This window comes from Saccopteryx bilineata, chromosome 1 (assembly GCF_036850765.1).
Source record: "Saccopteryx bilineata isolate mSacBil1 chromosome 1, mSacBil1_pri_phased_curated, whole genome shotgun sequence".
In the NCBI taxonomy this organism is placed as follows: domain Eukaryota; kingdom Metazoa; phylum Chordata; class Mammalia; order Chiroptera; family Emballonuridae; genus Saccopteryx; species Saccopteryx bilineata.
In genome coordinates, this window is record NC_089490.1 from 124,748,188 (window position 1) to 124,762,776 (window position 14,589).

The 14,589-nt window shown below is 37.4% G+C and overlaps 1 non-coding gene across 1 annotated transcript; it reads left to right on the plus strand.

Moving 5' to 3' along the window:
* Nucleotides 1-2,135: 2,135 nt before the first annotated feature.
* TRNAN-AUU (transfer RNA asparagine (anticodon AUU)) lies at nucleotides 2,136-2,211 on the plus strand. The gene has a single exon. It is a non-coding gene; the product is annotated as a tRNA-Asn (tRNA).
* The last annotated feature ends 12,378 nt before the right edge of the window (nucleotides 2,212-14,589 follow it).

Here is a 14,589-nt window from a genome sequence, read left to right on the forward strand (position 1 = left end):
TCTCATCTCTACTACACAGCAGTCACTTCAAGTGGCTAAATAGCATGGATTCCCATGTTTGATTCCTGAGCATGACTTTTGCTCTTTCCACTTAGCTGTTTGACCTTGACCAAGTTATTCAACACACACACAAGGAAGTTCGGGGTAACAGGGAAGCTTCCAATGATGCTCTTCATCTACCTCCAGCACAACAGTGGAAAGCTTGCAGGAGTACCAGGAAGCCAAAGGAAACCATGGTTGAGCTCAGCTGTCGCTAGAGAATAATAGCTTTTCCTTTCTGTACTTTCTAAGCCTTATGTAAATGTCTGTCATTTAACAGAATTTAACCCAGAAACATATTGGAAAGGGATTCTGAGAATTCTATTTCTGGAGTTCTCCCCTGCAAGAGGAGAATGTATAAGGGAACATGGATGAATGAAGCTACAATGCTAACAGACAACCCAGTGTCCCATGGCTGTTTCCCATGTTTTAATGCTTTCTGACTTTGCTCACTGACGCAACACATTCTCTCCTGCCCCTGGTACTTGGCAGGCTGTTAAGAGCCCAGAATTTGCCCACCACAAATATGAATGCCACTGAAGCCTGGCAAGAATACAATTGAAAAGCAAGAAATACCATATGAATGTGCATAAGGGCTTTCTATGTGAAGGTGGCCTGATTTCTTTCAGGGCTCATGGGCACATAGTAATTTGCTCAGCTAACTGACAACTATATCTTTTTACTCTTCTCAGGCAAAGAGAAGTCCATTTTGAGAAAATGTTATAGCAACATTGCCTTGGGCTACTTGACATATATAAGTCAATTGCTCCTTGACCATTCCCACCCTGCCCCAGCATTAGGCAAATACTCACCAAAACAGTCATGTTTGGAAATGAGAAAAAAATATACCATAATATTTTTTAAAGTAATTCCAGATCCTCATCTGTCTCTAGGACCATATTCTAAAATAGAATTGAATTGACATCCTTTTGGAAGAAGACTAATGCATTTATTGATATAAAGTACTATGTAGAGAAATATATCCAAGAACTCACAAATCCATGTTAAATCTCTACTTAGGTAGTTAATTGGCAATTAAGTCCTCTTGGCAAATATTAATAAAACATTCCCCATAGATTATAGACAAAAAGTAAAACCATTAGCATAAACCAAATCACACCAGTATTAGAAAGAAGTTAAAAAATATTCACTAACCTAAATGCACAAAATGTCTATATAGAAAAACTGCCAAGACATGTTTTTTCTAAAATTTTTATTTAATATTTGAAAAATAGAAAGCATTTCTAGAGACATGTACACATGAAGCCTAGGCACTAAAACTACCAAAAATTTTTTAATGTTATATGAGAGTTTTCAAATTGGTACATCTAATTAAAAACATTTAATAATAACTTTTAAAATGACTTAAGTGCTGCATATTGAAACAATGAAAGAGAACAGACTTATCTTAAAAACTAGCTAGATAGAGGAGGGTTCAGAGGATATAATTCTGATTTGTGAGCAATAGAAAGCATAAGTTAATTTTTAAATGTTTAACTTCTTCGAACAAGAAAAATGACAGCATTCTTTAATCAAACTCAGGGATTACTGTTCTTTTGCATTTAATCATTGCTTCCTTCAAAAAAGATGAGTGATGACATTTTCTTTGGTAAAGTTGTCCTTGTTTCCATCTCAAAGGTTAATATTATTAAATCACACGAGAAGTACAATGACACACTTTTAAAATTTGATTTTTTTTCTTTGTACACAAGTGTAGTGATATTATATAAATTAGTATATATGTCATCAAAATTTAGCTAATATATAACACGGTATTTCAATTTTAAATAATTCCTGTTTATTTCTATGTTAATTGAGACAATGGCTATCATATTGTGATGAACAAAATTAACATTTTTTGGAGACCAAAGGAATTGCTAATTTTTCCTCAACAATAGTCAAATGGGTCTTGTTTATCTCCCTCCAGAAAATAATGTTTCTGGTTTTCTGTTGAAATATTTCTAAAATTCCCTCATGAACCAATTACTGATTTTAAAAAGGCAAAACTAAAGCAATTTGAGTACAGAGACCACACATTGATAAGCCTTGGACTTGTTCAATATCTCGTTTGCAAATGGTACTTAAAAGCAAGTCAAGCCCTGGCCGGTTGGCTCAGCGGTAGAGCGTCGGCCTATTGTGCGGAGGACCCGGGTTCGATTCCCAGCCAGGGCACATAGGAGAAGCGCCCATTTGCTTCTCCACCCCTCCGCCGCGCCTTCCTCTCTGTCTCTCTCTTCCCCTCCCGCAGCCAAGGCTCCATTGGAGCAAAGATGGCCCGGGCGCTGGGGATGGCTCTGTGGCCTCTGCCCCAGGTGCTAGAGTGGCTCTGGTCGCAACATGGCGACACCCAGGAGGGTCGCAACATGGCGACGCCCAGGATGGGCAGAGCATCCCCCCTGGTGGGCGTGCCGGGTGGATCCCGGTCGGGCGCATGCGGGAGTCTGTCTGACTGTCTCTCCCTGTTTCCAGCTTCAGAAAAATGCAAAAAAAAAAAAAAAAAAAAGCAAGTCAATAAAATAGTATGAGCCTTAGAAGAGGCAAAGAGAGAAGAATGCTAAAGAGAATATATTAATCTCCGTAGGTTGACTCCGATATATCTCAACCATTCTCAACCACTCTCTCAACCCATTAGAGAAAACACTTTCTTTCTGAAATACTTATCCAAAAAATTTGTGACTAATGGATATTCGCCAAACATTCTGTTCAAGGACTTACTCTCTTATTTTTGCGTGGAAGTAAACAGTAATTAAGTTAATGTCTAAACTAAGAAAAAAATAACAGTATTTTCTTTTCAAAATTTATCAAATACTTTTTGAAACATTTCTTTTCTCACTTGGCTATACCTCTTTACCATCACATTGTCCTTTCTTTTCCGCCCTCTCCATTACCCATTTGTTCTTTGCACCACCTTTGTGTGTGACACCTTCTTGTGTTCCTTAGTTCACTATTGACAAATTCATGGGGAACATCTATTGCTCAGATGTTCAATTCCTTTCTGTCTTAATCACTTCACAATCTTAGAATGAAGGGAGTTAGATAAGATTACTCATTTAAAATGAAATTACAAAATTACACTCATAAAACTAAATTCTCTAAACTTTTCTGTATTTACCAAACATGGAAAAAATGTTCATATTCATTTAACTAAAAGGTCCCCATATCCAAGAGACACAACTAGAATCATATCAATTTATCTCAGTTTCTTATTAGGATAGCAAAGTCAACATTGAGATATATAAGAAATAGGCAGAAGAAGTTTTCTAATATTCTGAGGAAGTATGGAATCTCTAGGAAGTTATCTATCCAGCTATATTCCTAAACTATAGCTGTAAATTCTAAGCTAAGAATGAAGTCTAAGAAGCAATCCAAAATTAATCCTACCCATTCTTTTTCCTTTTTTTTTTTTTTAGGTGAAAGGAGGGGAGATAGTGAGGCAGACTTCCACATGCACATTCATCCTGACCAGGATCCACCTAGAAACCACATCTGGGGCCAGTGCACAAGTACTGGAGAGTTTTTAGTGCCTGAGGCTGATGTACTTCAATGGAGCTATCCTCAGCTCCCAAGGCCATCTTTGAACCAATCGAGTCACTGATTGTAGGAGAGGTAGAGGGAGAGAGGGGGTTGGGTGAGAAGCAGATGGTCACTTCTCCTATGTACCCTGACAAGAAATCAAACCAGGGATGTCCATACACTGGGTTGTCTATCCACTCAGCCACCGGAAAGGGCCAATCCTACCTCTTTTTTTCCTTTTTAAGTGAGAGAGACAGATAGACAGACAGGAAGGTAGAGAAAGATGAGAAGCATCAACTCATAGTTGTGGCACCTTAGTTGTTCACTAATTGCTTTCTCATATGTACCTTGACAGGGGGCTTCAGCTGAGCCAGTGACCCATTGCTCAAGGCAGCAACCTTGGGCTTTAAGCCAGCGATCACGGGGTCATGCCTACGATTCCATGCTCAAGCTGGAACCCCATGCTCATGCCAGAAACCTCAGGGTTTTGAACCTGGGTCTTCAGTGTCCTAGGCCAACACTTTACTGTGCCACCACCTGGTCAGGGCCTACCTATTCTTGACAAGCTAAGGTAATATTTGGCTTTCCCTTACCATTCTTCCCCATTTAAAACATTAAGTTTTTAAAGAAAAAGATATAATTTTCTGTTTACCAGATCATAAAAGTTCTCAGGGACTTGCTGTGAAGAACGAGAATTTGAAGCTAGAACAAAGGGCATTGACGAAGTCACTGATAGGTGGGTGAAGACAGATGGAGGGAGCAATACTCTTTTGTATTGAGGAAAAAAAACAAATCAGATCTCAAAGCTAATTTAAGACAGGTAGAAGAGGCCCATATGGCCTTTTGAAAGTGAAAAAGTCATTGTGTTCACCTCAACAAAACAAAATCTATGCAGAGTCTGGTGTGAAGAATAACCTGGAGTGATATCGCAGCCAGAATCAGAGGAGGCCTCTCTACTCCCTGGAGACCAGTGTAAAACGTTAAGTAAAATGAGTAAGAGTTGAAAAGTACATTTCATCAGTAACAATATGCTCAAGCCACTCAAGCAATGAAAATTAGATTATTTTAGAAAAGCCAAGATAAGAAGATAAAAGTGAAAGTAATGGTTTGCTTAAAAAGGCTGCAGATTAAAACATTAATTTAAACTCTTATGGAGGAAGGCTCAGGAACTATAATCTATAAAGGTGTTGTTCATCGTCTTCCGCACATTAAAGAATGCAGATTTCTCTACTGAAGGATTGATTTTTATGAGGGCGATTTTGCTCTTTGAGGGGAACAAAATTACTCACTTACCTTTAAAAAGCCCCAAATATCAAGCAATGAGATAAGCTACAGTGTTCATAAATATACTGTAGTACTTTTTAATACATATTAAAAGTTCAAGCTTTTAAGAATGTAACATTCAAAACCAAGCCAAACTAATCTATACTGCTCACAAAAATCAGGGGATATTTCAAAATGAATATGAAGTGATACAGTATCCCCTGATTTTTGTGAGCAGTGTAGTAGAAATGATAATGAAGGGAAAAAAACAGCTAATAATCCACAGCTATGACTGTCATATAACTATAGCAAATAAAAGATAAATGAGAATAAGCAGTTCAACCAAAGCCATAAAACTCAATATTAAACACAGAGAGGAGAATTGGTCCATATTGGTAGAACTACAAATGACATAGGTTCTATCTATCTGGCTATCTACCTGTCTATCTGTCATCTAGCTAGCTAGCTAGCTATAAATTTTAAACCAGTTATGTATTGAGTTAATAACTAATAGTAAGAAGGGTGTGTGTGTGTGTGTGTGTGTGTGTGTGTGTGTGTGTGTGTCTGCAAGCGCGCGTGTGTATCTGTATGTAGGGAAGACATTCAGATTAAATTCCCTAAATGAGAGCATCTAAGAGAAAACGATAGCGTGATCCCCCTAACTTTCAGATCCTGGATTTACTTCAAAAAGCCTTATTTTTCTTATCATAACAAAAACTGGCACTATTATTTGGCAATTTATCACATTTTGACTTAATATAGTTGTAAGTTTCACCTTTTTGTCTCTTAAGGTTCCATGTCTATTTACTCACAAGAAAAATGATCATTTTATTTATCTGAAAATAACTGCCTTTAGGCTTCGGTGAGTCTCAAGACAAAGTAAATGAAAACTACCAAAATAGCTTTAAATTTGTGCCAGAAAAAAATTAAATCTGGGAAAAACTAAACCAACTGGGACATTTCAAATTGAAAAGAGTAGTTGGGAAGATGGAAATTATCATCTTTTAAAGAGATATTAGATGTCATATGATTTTCTAGGTATTCTGGAGTCACAATGAGCTGATTCATAGAATAAGGAGTCTGAAGAGGAGCTAGAAATTATTTGCTAAAACTCCCCACCTCCTTTCTCTCTCTCCTTTTCCCTCTCCCTCTACCTTTCTTTCTCTCTTTTTCTCAAGAAGGGAATTTGGGACAATTCTCATTAAAAAAAAAAGAAAAAAAAAAACTAAAGCAAAAAATAAACTGCAATGCATGAGGCAATATTTTCAACGAGAATGGATGAGAAATAATCCATAATCTATGTGTAAAGCTGCTGAAAGAAACAATACTAACCAGAAGAGAAACTAAATTCAATGGCTTGGGTTACTTGTATATGATTGAATGTCCTGTTTAAGTTTATTAAAAATATTCAACAAGTGTCCAGAGCTACTACCATGGAGAGAGTGTGGACAGTGCCCATCTTTAAATACCTGACCTGTAAAGCACATTTTAAAAATCACATTTTATAATTTTTAGAGTGGGAATAGAAATATATATATATTTGTACTCAGTAAAAATTCCCTGCAGGAGCTTATTCTCATATTTGAATTCAAAATACTTTTAAAATTTTGGTTTAACAGAACAGTTCCAAGAATACCACAAGCATGTTCATGCTGGTAACTTTCTGTCAGAAATGATCAAGAAGAGAGGAGCCTGGTTAACAAAAGCCCTTTAGAAGAAAAAAAAATTCACATGTTATTTCAATTCTTTGAAGCTGAAATAGAGCAGTTTTTTCATCTAAAACTTCTAAGCAGTGTGAGTATCTTCAATAGGTAAAAAGACATTCCCCAACCTTTCATACTTGGAAATGCATTTATCAATTGTAAGAACTCGAGAGTTGGACAGTAAGGAAATTCCCAAGATACAGCTGTTTATGGGAACAAAGCATTTTACAAACAGGGCATTAAGTGCCTCTGCTCAAGTCAAGTCGAAAGGAAGCTGTCTAACACATACAGGCCATCACTGTGTGAAGCAATCATTATTCATTCATTTTTCTTGCTGGAAATACATCTGTGGCATTTAAATTCAAGGAAGCTGTATCCTCAGTAGAGTCTGTTGTTCCGTTTTATATCTGGATAGTTCATTTTGGGAGAAAGACTGCATATAATGTATGATTAATAATCCCTTGTTGAGAATCTGTCCTTTAGAGCTAGTGACCCTCTTATAAAAAGACTTTTTGTTTGCAGCATCTAAAGGCTTAGGTCTTGCCCAAAATAATGGTCTGCTGTGGCTTACTGAAATCTCTCTTTTAGAAATTTTGAGCAGACATTGAGAGTGTGGTGGTGGTTATAACCCTCAAGTAAAGAAATATGTAAGGAAGTTTCCTAATAATCAGCTTGTCACAAACTTGAAGCTTCAGGCAATGAAGAGTTGAGGCACCAAATTCATTTTTTTCCCCTTTTATAACCACAGTTCCTGGATCATTCCTAACAACACTAAGAAAAGTTCTCTAAGAACACTTAATTCTCATTCCATATTCAAATTTTCCCAAAGGTCTTGGCAGCCAATTTTTGTTCCTAGCCAGGGTATAATCTATGATCGCACATTGCTGTTGCTTCCGTCTCTAATGGCTTTATAAATCTTAAGCAACCCCTGTAACACTACCACCACCTTTACTTTCATTATTTTAAATTAAAATCATTATTAAGATAATTGTAGACTCACAAGCTACCCAGAGGAAATAATACAGAGATCTGGGTGCACTTTACCCAGTTCTCCCAAATATAAGTAATAGAATATAACACCAGAGGATTTTTATCACAACCAGGATATTGACATTGATACCATTCATTGATCTTATTCAGATTTTCCTAGATTAACTTGTACTTATAGGCCCTGAATGGTTGGCTCAGTGGTAGAGTGCCAGTCTGGCATGTGGATATCCTGGGTTCAATTCTGGTCAGGGCACACAGGAGAATTGGCCATCTGCTTCTTCACCCCACACCCTTTCCCCTCTCTCTCTTTCTCCATCTCTCACTTCTCCTCTCGCAGCCTTGGCTCTGTTGGAGCAAGTTTTCCCCAAGCTCTGAGGATGGCTCCATGGCCTTCACCTCTGGAACTAAAATAGCTTGGTTGCTGAGCAACAGAGCAACGTTCCAGATGGGCAGAGCATCACCTACAAGGGGACTTGCTGGGTGGATCCTATTTGGGGCACATGTGGGAGTCTATCTGCCTCCCCTCCTCTCACTTAATAAATCTAAAAAATAATAACTTGTACTTATATGTATGTGTCATTTCTCTACCTTTGTTCATTGTTTAATATTAATTTTAACTAAAATATATGGAGTATCTAGTATTTAGGGGCACTGTTCTAAATTCATTACATGTACAATCTCATTTAATACTCAGGTATTAAGTACTGTTTTTACCCCTATTTTACCAATGAGAGAGGTTAAATGACGGGGCAGTGGCAAAGCAAGGCCAGCTCACTGACCTGTGAGCCACACGTCTGTCATTATTTCAGGGCATCTTTCAGTCTACAACGTACAGTCTTCTGGAGTTAGACTGTGTCCCAAGGGGAGGAGGCTGGGAACACAGTTCTAAAATAGCTATAAAACTAATTGGTTCTCATAGTGAACTTTTAGGGCAGTGAAATTATTCTATATGATCTTATCATGGTGGATACATGATATTACGAATTTGTTAAAATCCATAAAACTTTACAACACAGAAAGTGAACCTTAAGCAGAATATGGATATTAGTTAATAATAGTGTAGCAATATTGGTTCATTGATTATAAAAAAATGTACCACATCATTGCAATATGTTAATAATCGGTGAATGGTGGAGGAAGTATACCTTGATACCTTTGCTCAATTTTTCTGTAAATGTCAAACAGCTCTAAAAAACAAAGTCTATGGGTTAAAAAATTTTTTTTTCTTTAAGTCAATGACTCTTTTAGATGGACCCAACTAACAAATAACTGAAAATACTTTTATCTTTGGAAATCTACAACCTGTGTGGTCACTGAACATTCACACTTCACCAGCTGCCTTACAATACCTGAAGTGGCAGGAAAATAGTGACAAACATTCAAACACTTAAAGAAGTATGTAGCTTCGTTTTCCACGTCTTCCCCTGCACTGACCTCCGCCACTGAGCAGAATGAGGACAGTGTAGAGTGTCTGTAATTCCCATCTATTCCTGGGACCTGTGGAATTTGAACAGAAGCTTTTGCTGCATTGTCACTTGAATATTAAATATTAAATGTCAAAATAGTCTTCAAGGCAGAGGACTTCAACATGGTATGCCAAAATCTCTTTTCCATACTTTTTGGCAGTTCTGAAAGAAAATTTTGCTATTGCTTTCAAAAATATTGTTTTCATGTTCTTGTGGAAATTCACAACGGGACTATAATATTTCATCTTTACCACAAGCGCAAGTACTTATTTCTGATGGAAATAATATTAGACACAAATGTCATGGAAAATATGATCTAAACTTCTATATTGAGTAAGAATTTTGTTCTGCACCTAAGGAGTATTGCACACCTCGAGCAAACGGGAACGTTGCACTGACTGCCCACTGCGGAATTCGCTCCTTTGACAAACATGCTGTGCTCCCAGGCAAATTGTACCACCACACATTATCATACAAAACCAGACAGACAAATTAATCTTAACAGCTATTTGGAGGAAGATATCTGAATAGGCCTCACCCTCCTCTGCCCCAAATCACAATCCAATATTAACTCATAATCTTTTTCATCGGCTTTGGTAATTGTACCCTTTGAAGACAATCTATGAATATGTATATGGCCCTTAGGCACTTTAATTGCCATCTCATCCAACTAACCTACTAACGGATAATTAAAAATGCTCTGTATGTGTATCATTTTCCCCTTCCTTTTATCACCAAAGAATGAGCAGTGCTGTAAGGAAGAAGTGCAGGAAGCAGTCCGCATCAATGACTCATGTCAGGTGTATCAAAGGTGAACACAGCCAACTTCCTTCCATCTCTGAACCCTTAGATTTGGATGTCATGATGGCTATTCTCCTTTAGCTAGTTAACTGCCTCTTATGGGACTAGTTATAAAAGCTTCCCAAAATTTTACTGTGTTGCTAAAGTCATTTTCATGTAGGGTTTCATGGGCAAATTATTTTAGAGCAAACAAGAAGTAAATCAAGCCTGAATGGTGGTGGCACAGTGAACAGAGTTGACCTGGAATGCTGAGGTCCCAGGTTCAAAACCTCGAGGTAGCTGGCTTGAGTGTGGGATCATAGACATGATCCCAAGGTTGCTGGCTTGAGCCCAAAGGTCCCTAACTTGAAGCCCAAGGTTGCTGGCTTGAGCAAGGGGTCACTGGCTCGGCTAGAGTTCCCAGGTCAAGATACAAACAAGAAGCAATCAATGAACAACTAAAGTGAAGCAACTATGAGTTGATGCTTCTCTGTCTCTCATCTCTCTCTCCCTTCCTGTCCCTTAAAAAAAAAAAAAAGTTAACCAAACTCATGGCTAAATTGGTGGTGAGACCCATTAATAGATAGTGTAACCAGCTTTATACTCATCAATGGGAGGAAATGGAAATAGAACTTGACTTAATAGAATAAGCAAATAAATACATTTTAAAGTTTTTTTTAAATAACAACCAAGATGGGCTATATTATGAATTAACATACGGTAATGAATTAACCCTCAAATCTAATGACTCCATCCAGGTTTATTTCTCATTCATGCAACATATTCAACATGGGTCAGTAGGGGTCTCCGCTTAATTTAGTCTCGCAGGGACACAGCATGACAGAAACCTCATGCTAATTTATGATTCCATGATCACTGAAGCAAGAAAAAGGAAGTTTTTGGTAAGCATCACCAATTAAATGCTTCCACATGGAAGTGACACGTGTCCATTCCACTCATGTGTTATTGGCTGAAGCGAGTCACTGGCCAATCTTAACTTCAAGGGGTCAGGAAATTACAATCTTCGCAGGGCCTCCACAGGAGGAAAACCAGAGTTTTTGCGAATAGCTCTAATTATTACCATACTGCTTATTGCCTACGATTGACCCACAGGAGATTAATAATTCAGTGCAGTTTGCTGAAGGTTGAGAATTTAGCACTGAGTGTTTTAACCTATATGTGAGTGACCCCGAAGGTCTATGATAAGGTATAATATCTGGAGGGAGGTAGCTGCTTAGCTAATGAGTTAGTTTTGTGGTTTTCTACTTGTTTCATATTTGCTGTAATTTAAGGAAAGTGATAAAAACTGTATTTCTTAGTAGCATACGTATTTGTCTCTTATAAGAACATTTTATTGTTTTAGGTGCTAAAAAAAAAAAAGGCTTTACCTATCTCTAAATGGTTGGTTGTTTCCCCTTATAAATAATTAGACTCTGTTGACTTTGTAGACAACCAGGTTATAAACTTAGAAATAACCTCCAGAGTGAGCAAATTCTCTTACATGTTTTTAACCTTGTTTTCTCCTTTTTTAGGTCATTTAAAAATGATATTATATTTATCCCTTTTATAAACTACTCAAGCCTTTTTGTGAAAAAGATGGGAATGAAGAATTTAAACTGAAAAAAAAACCAACAACCTGCCACTAGGTTAAAAACAATCATTTTCCTGGTTATGATATACTATATTAATGCAAAATGTTACCACTGAGGAAAACTGACTAAAAAATTTTCAGGATTCCTGTGACTTGTTTCTTCAGGACAAGTCCATGTGAATCTATAATTATCTCAAAGTTAAAAATAAATTAATCTACAATAGCCCCCAAAGATGGTTGACTACAAGTGCTTTAAGTATGTTTAAAAGACTTGGAAACACCAAGATTCTCTTGAAACAAATAATTTAATGAAGAAATGTCCAATTTACCGTGCAATAGAAATCATTATGGCACAGATTCAGAACCCCAGTCATTGGATATTTCCATGAATTACGTAGTCAAAGTAAAAATGGCAAAAGATGCATATGTAAAACACACATGCTTACTCTCACTTTACCTCTCTTCCGACCTCTCTGTCTCCCTTCTCCCTTTCTTTCTTTCTTTTTTTCTTTTTCTTCCTTCCTTCCTTCCTTCCTTCCTTCCTTCCTTCCTTCCTTCCTTCCTTCCTTCCTTCCTCCTTCCTTCCTTCCTTCCTTCCTCCTTCCTTCCTTCCTTCCTTTCTTTCTCTTTCTTTCTTTCTTTCTTTCTTTCTTTCTTTCTTTCTATCTCTCTTTTTCTTTCTTCCTCTTTCCTTCTTTCACTTTTTTATTTTCTTTTCAATGATACTATTAAATCCCTTCTATTGCTAAGGATTATGGTAAGTAATTGAAAAAGTGCCTTTTCACATAGTGCTTATATTTTAATATTAATAGAAGAGACAGCAATACTGCAGTTAGGATATCTGCTTTGAGGAAAACTAAGACTGCTGAGATGCGAATAAGGGGTGAAGAGCCACTCTAAGTAAGGTGGTCATCTGAGGAGAAGAAGTGACTTATGTAGAAGGGCAGGATGGGAGTATTCCAAGCAGAAGGAACAACATGTGCAAAAGGCCCTGGAGGGAGGTGGGTCTGCAGTATCTGAGAACCTGGAAGGTGGCTAGTATGGCTGACAGGGGTTAACAAGGAAAAGGCCAAAGGTGACACTGAAAACATTGTAGGCAGAGCCCCAGCCCAATAATTCCAAGGGTTGTCATAGGTGACTCTCAGCTGGGGTTGACCTAATTACCAATGTTTGTCCTAAAATAATAAAATTCATTGTTAAACTAATGCAACCTAAAGTTGTTATGCTTTATCTCTCTGCTATATATATTATTATTGTTCCCATATTTTTTCATATTCAATTTCTAATGAGATAGCTAATAAACAAGGAAGGTAAACAAATACAAAATGGAAAAGTTAGTATTGTTGATAGGTCCCTACATATGTAAATAAAGCACCAGTGATGGGGGGGGAAATGGATTTGCAGTATATGTAGGACAAAATATAAGTATATTATGATTCTCAGAGCTAATTATTACCACTGGGAAGGACACTCCACTCTCCATATCTTTTCCATTTGTCAAAAAGTTCTGCTAAAGACCTCTACAATCTAGTTTACTATTAGAGATTAAGTTGAATACAATATCCCTTGCAGGGGTAATACTATGACAAAAATTTATATTAAAGACTAAAGGATTATTCTGGAGAGAGTTTCACTTCTAAAAGTAGAAAAGGAAGTGCAACAGAGGGAAGGGTAGCCAGAGGATTAAACTTCATATAGCACTTGATTAAAGCTGTGATGTGGATGCATGGGTGTGGCAGGTGTTCCTCTTTATAATGTTTTGGCTTTTTTGTATATTTCTTAAAAGTTTCTTTTAAAAAGTATAGTGTTACCTTCAGATTCTCGCTTGTGTAATTTTTAAGCAAAGGAGCTCTAAAAACAGGAAAATTAAGGGAGAGGGGTGGGATGAAAAGAATGTTGGAAAAGACTGAGTCCACAAACGACAGAGTCCTCAGAGTTGAGGAAGCCGACAAGAGAAGGGGTCAACTAATGGAAGCCCTTCAATCTGTTGGAGGTCATGCAGCCGGTGGTGGAGCTGGTGGAGGAGGAGGTGCGGATCAGAGCATCAACACCAGAACTCCTGACTTCAGTCGGTTGCTCAGCATTACATGGTAACTTTTCATTTTGTCACTGGTGACACTGAATTTCATGTTAGTGACAAAGGAGTGTCTAAGAGTTAGAAGTAGACCTCAAAATGATATTTGTTGGCAAACTGGAGAAAGTATCTTAAACAAGAATGATGATGAGAAATAGGGACAATCACCATGGCTGAAGAAAAGAAGGCACTGAAGAAATCACTGCAATTGATTAATCATAAAAAGTAACGCAATGTCACAAAATGAGCAACATATCAATAAGTATAAAAGAATTCCACTTAAAAGGACTCTGTCCTCTCCATTGACTAGCATGTTGCTAAAGCTCATTGGCCCGGGGTCTGAATGGTGAGAGAAGCAGAGACCTTTGGGAAGCTTAAGACAATAGACACAAAATTTAAAGAGAAAAAATGAGACACAAAGAAGAATTGAAACTTCACTTGAAGAAGCGAGAACTATTGATAATATTCTAACATAGAAAAGGATGTTACATGGGAAACTAAGCTTTTCTTCAGCTTGTAGATGTCTGCCTGTGGATAGAGTATGAGCATGTCTTTGACAGCAAAAGAAAAGGGGGCAGGATTTAGATGTTAGAGAAAAGAATTCCTGACACTTTAAACATTAGGGTGATCTCCTGAAAGGTCCAGCTGCTTCTCCTGTTCTGCTGATACTTGAAAAAGAACAAATTCCTCATATCTGTGCTGGTTTAGTGTCAGTCCATCTCAATGTAAAAGTTACTTCTGCTCTACAGTGCAATAAATAAGGAATCATATTTCTGGTGGGAGCTAAATCCAACTGACTTTACTCTCAAGTTCCTAATTTCAGGTTCTAGGAAACCTACTACACTCAGAACTGGAGGAAGATATCATTGGGATCCCCTGGGCCTAGCACTGCACCTGCAGTACTTTGCAGGAATACTCAAGTATAATACTCAGTTTACCTGCCAACCAACTGTTATTGGCAAAAAACTTACTTCAATGTTAAAAGGAAGCACTCATCGAGGTTAATAATCTAAGAAACTTAAGAACAACTGCAACTTGGCTGGGAATCTTGTTTATCTTTTTAATTGTATGTATTTGCCCAGAGGCTTTCTAATAGCTCTAAATATAAAAAAAATAAATAGTATGCAGGAATTTAGTAATTAAGAGTCTCCTGTTGTTTCCTGTGTGGTA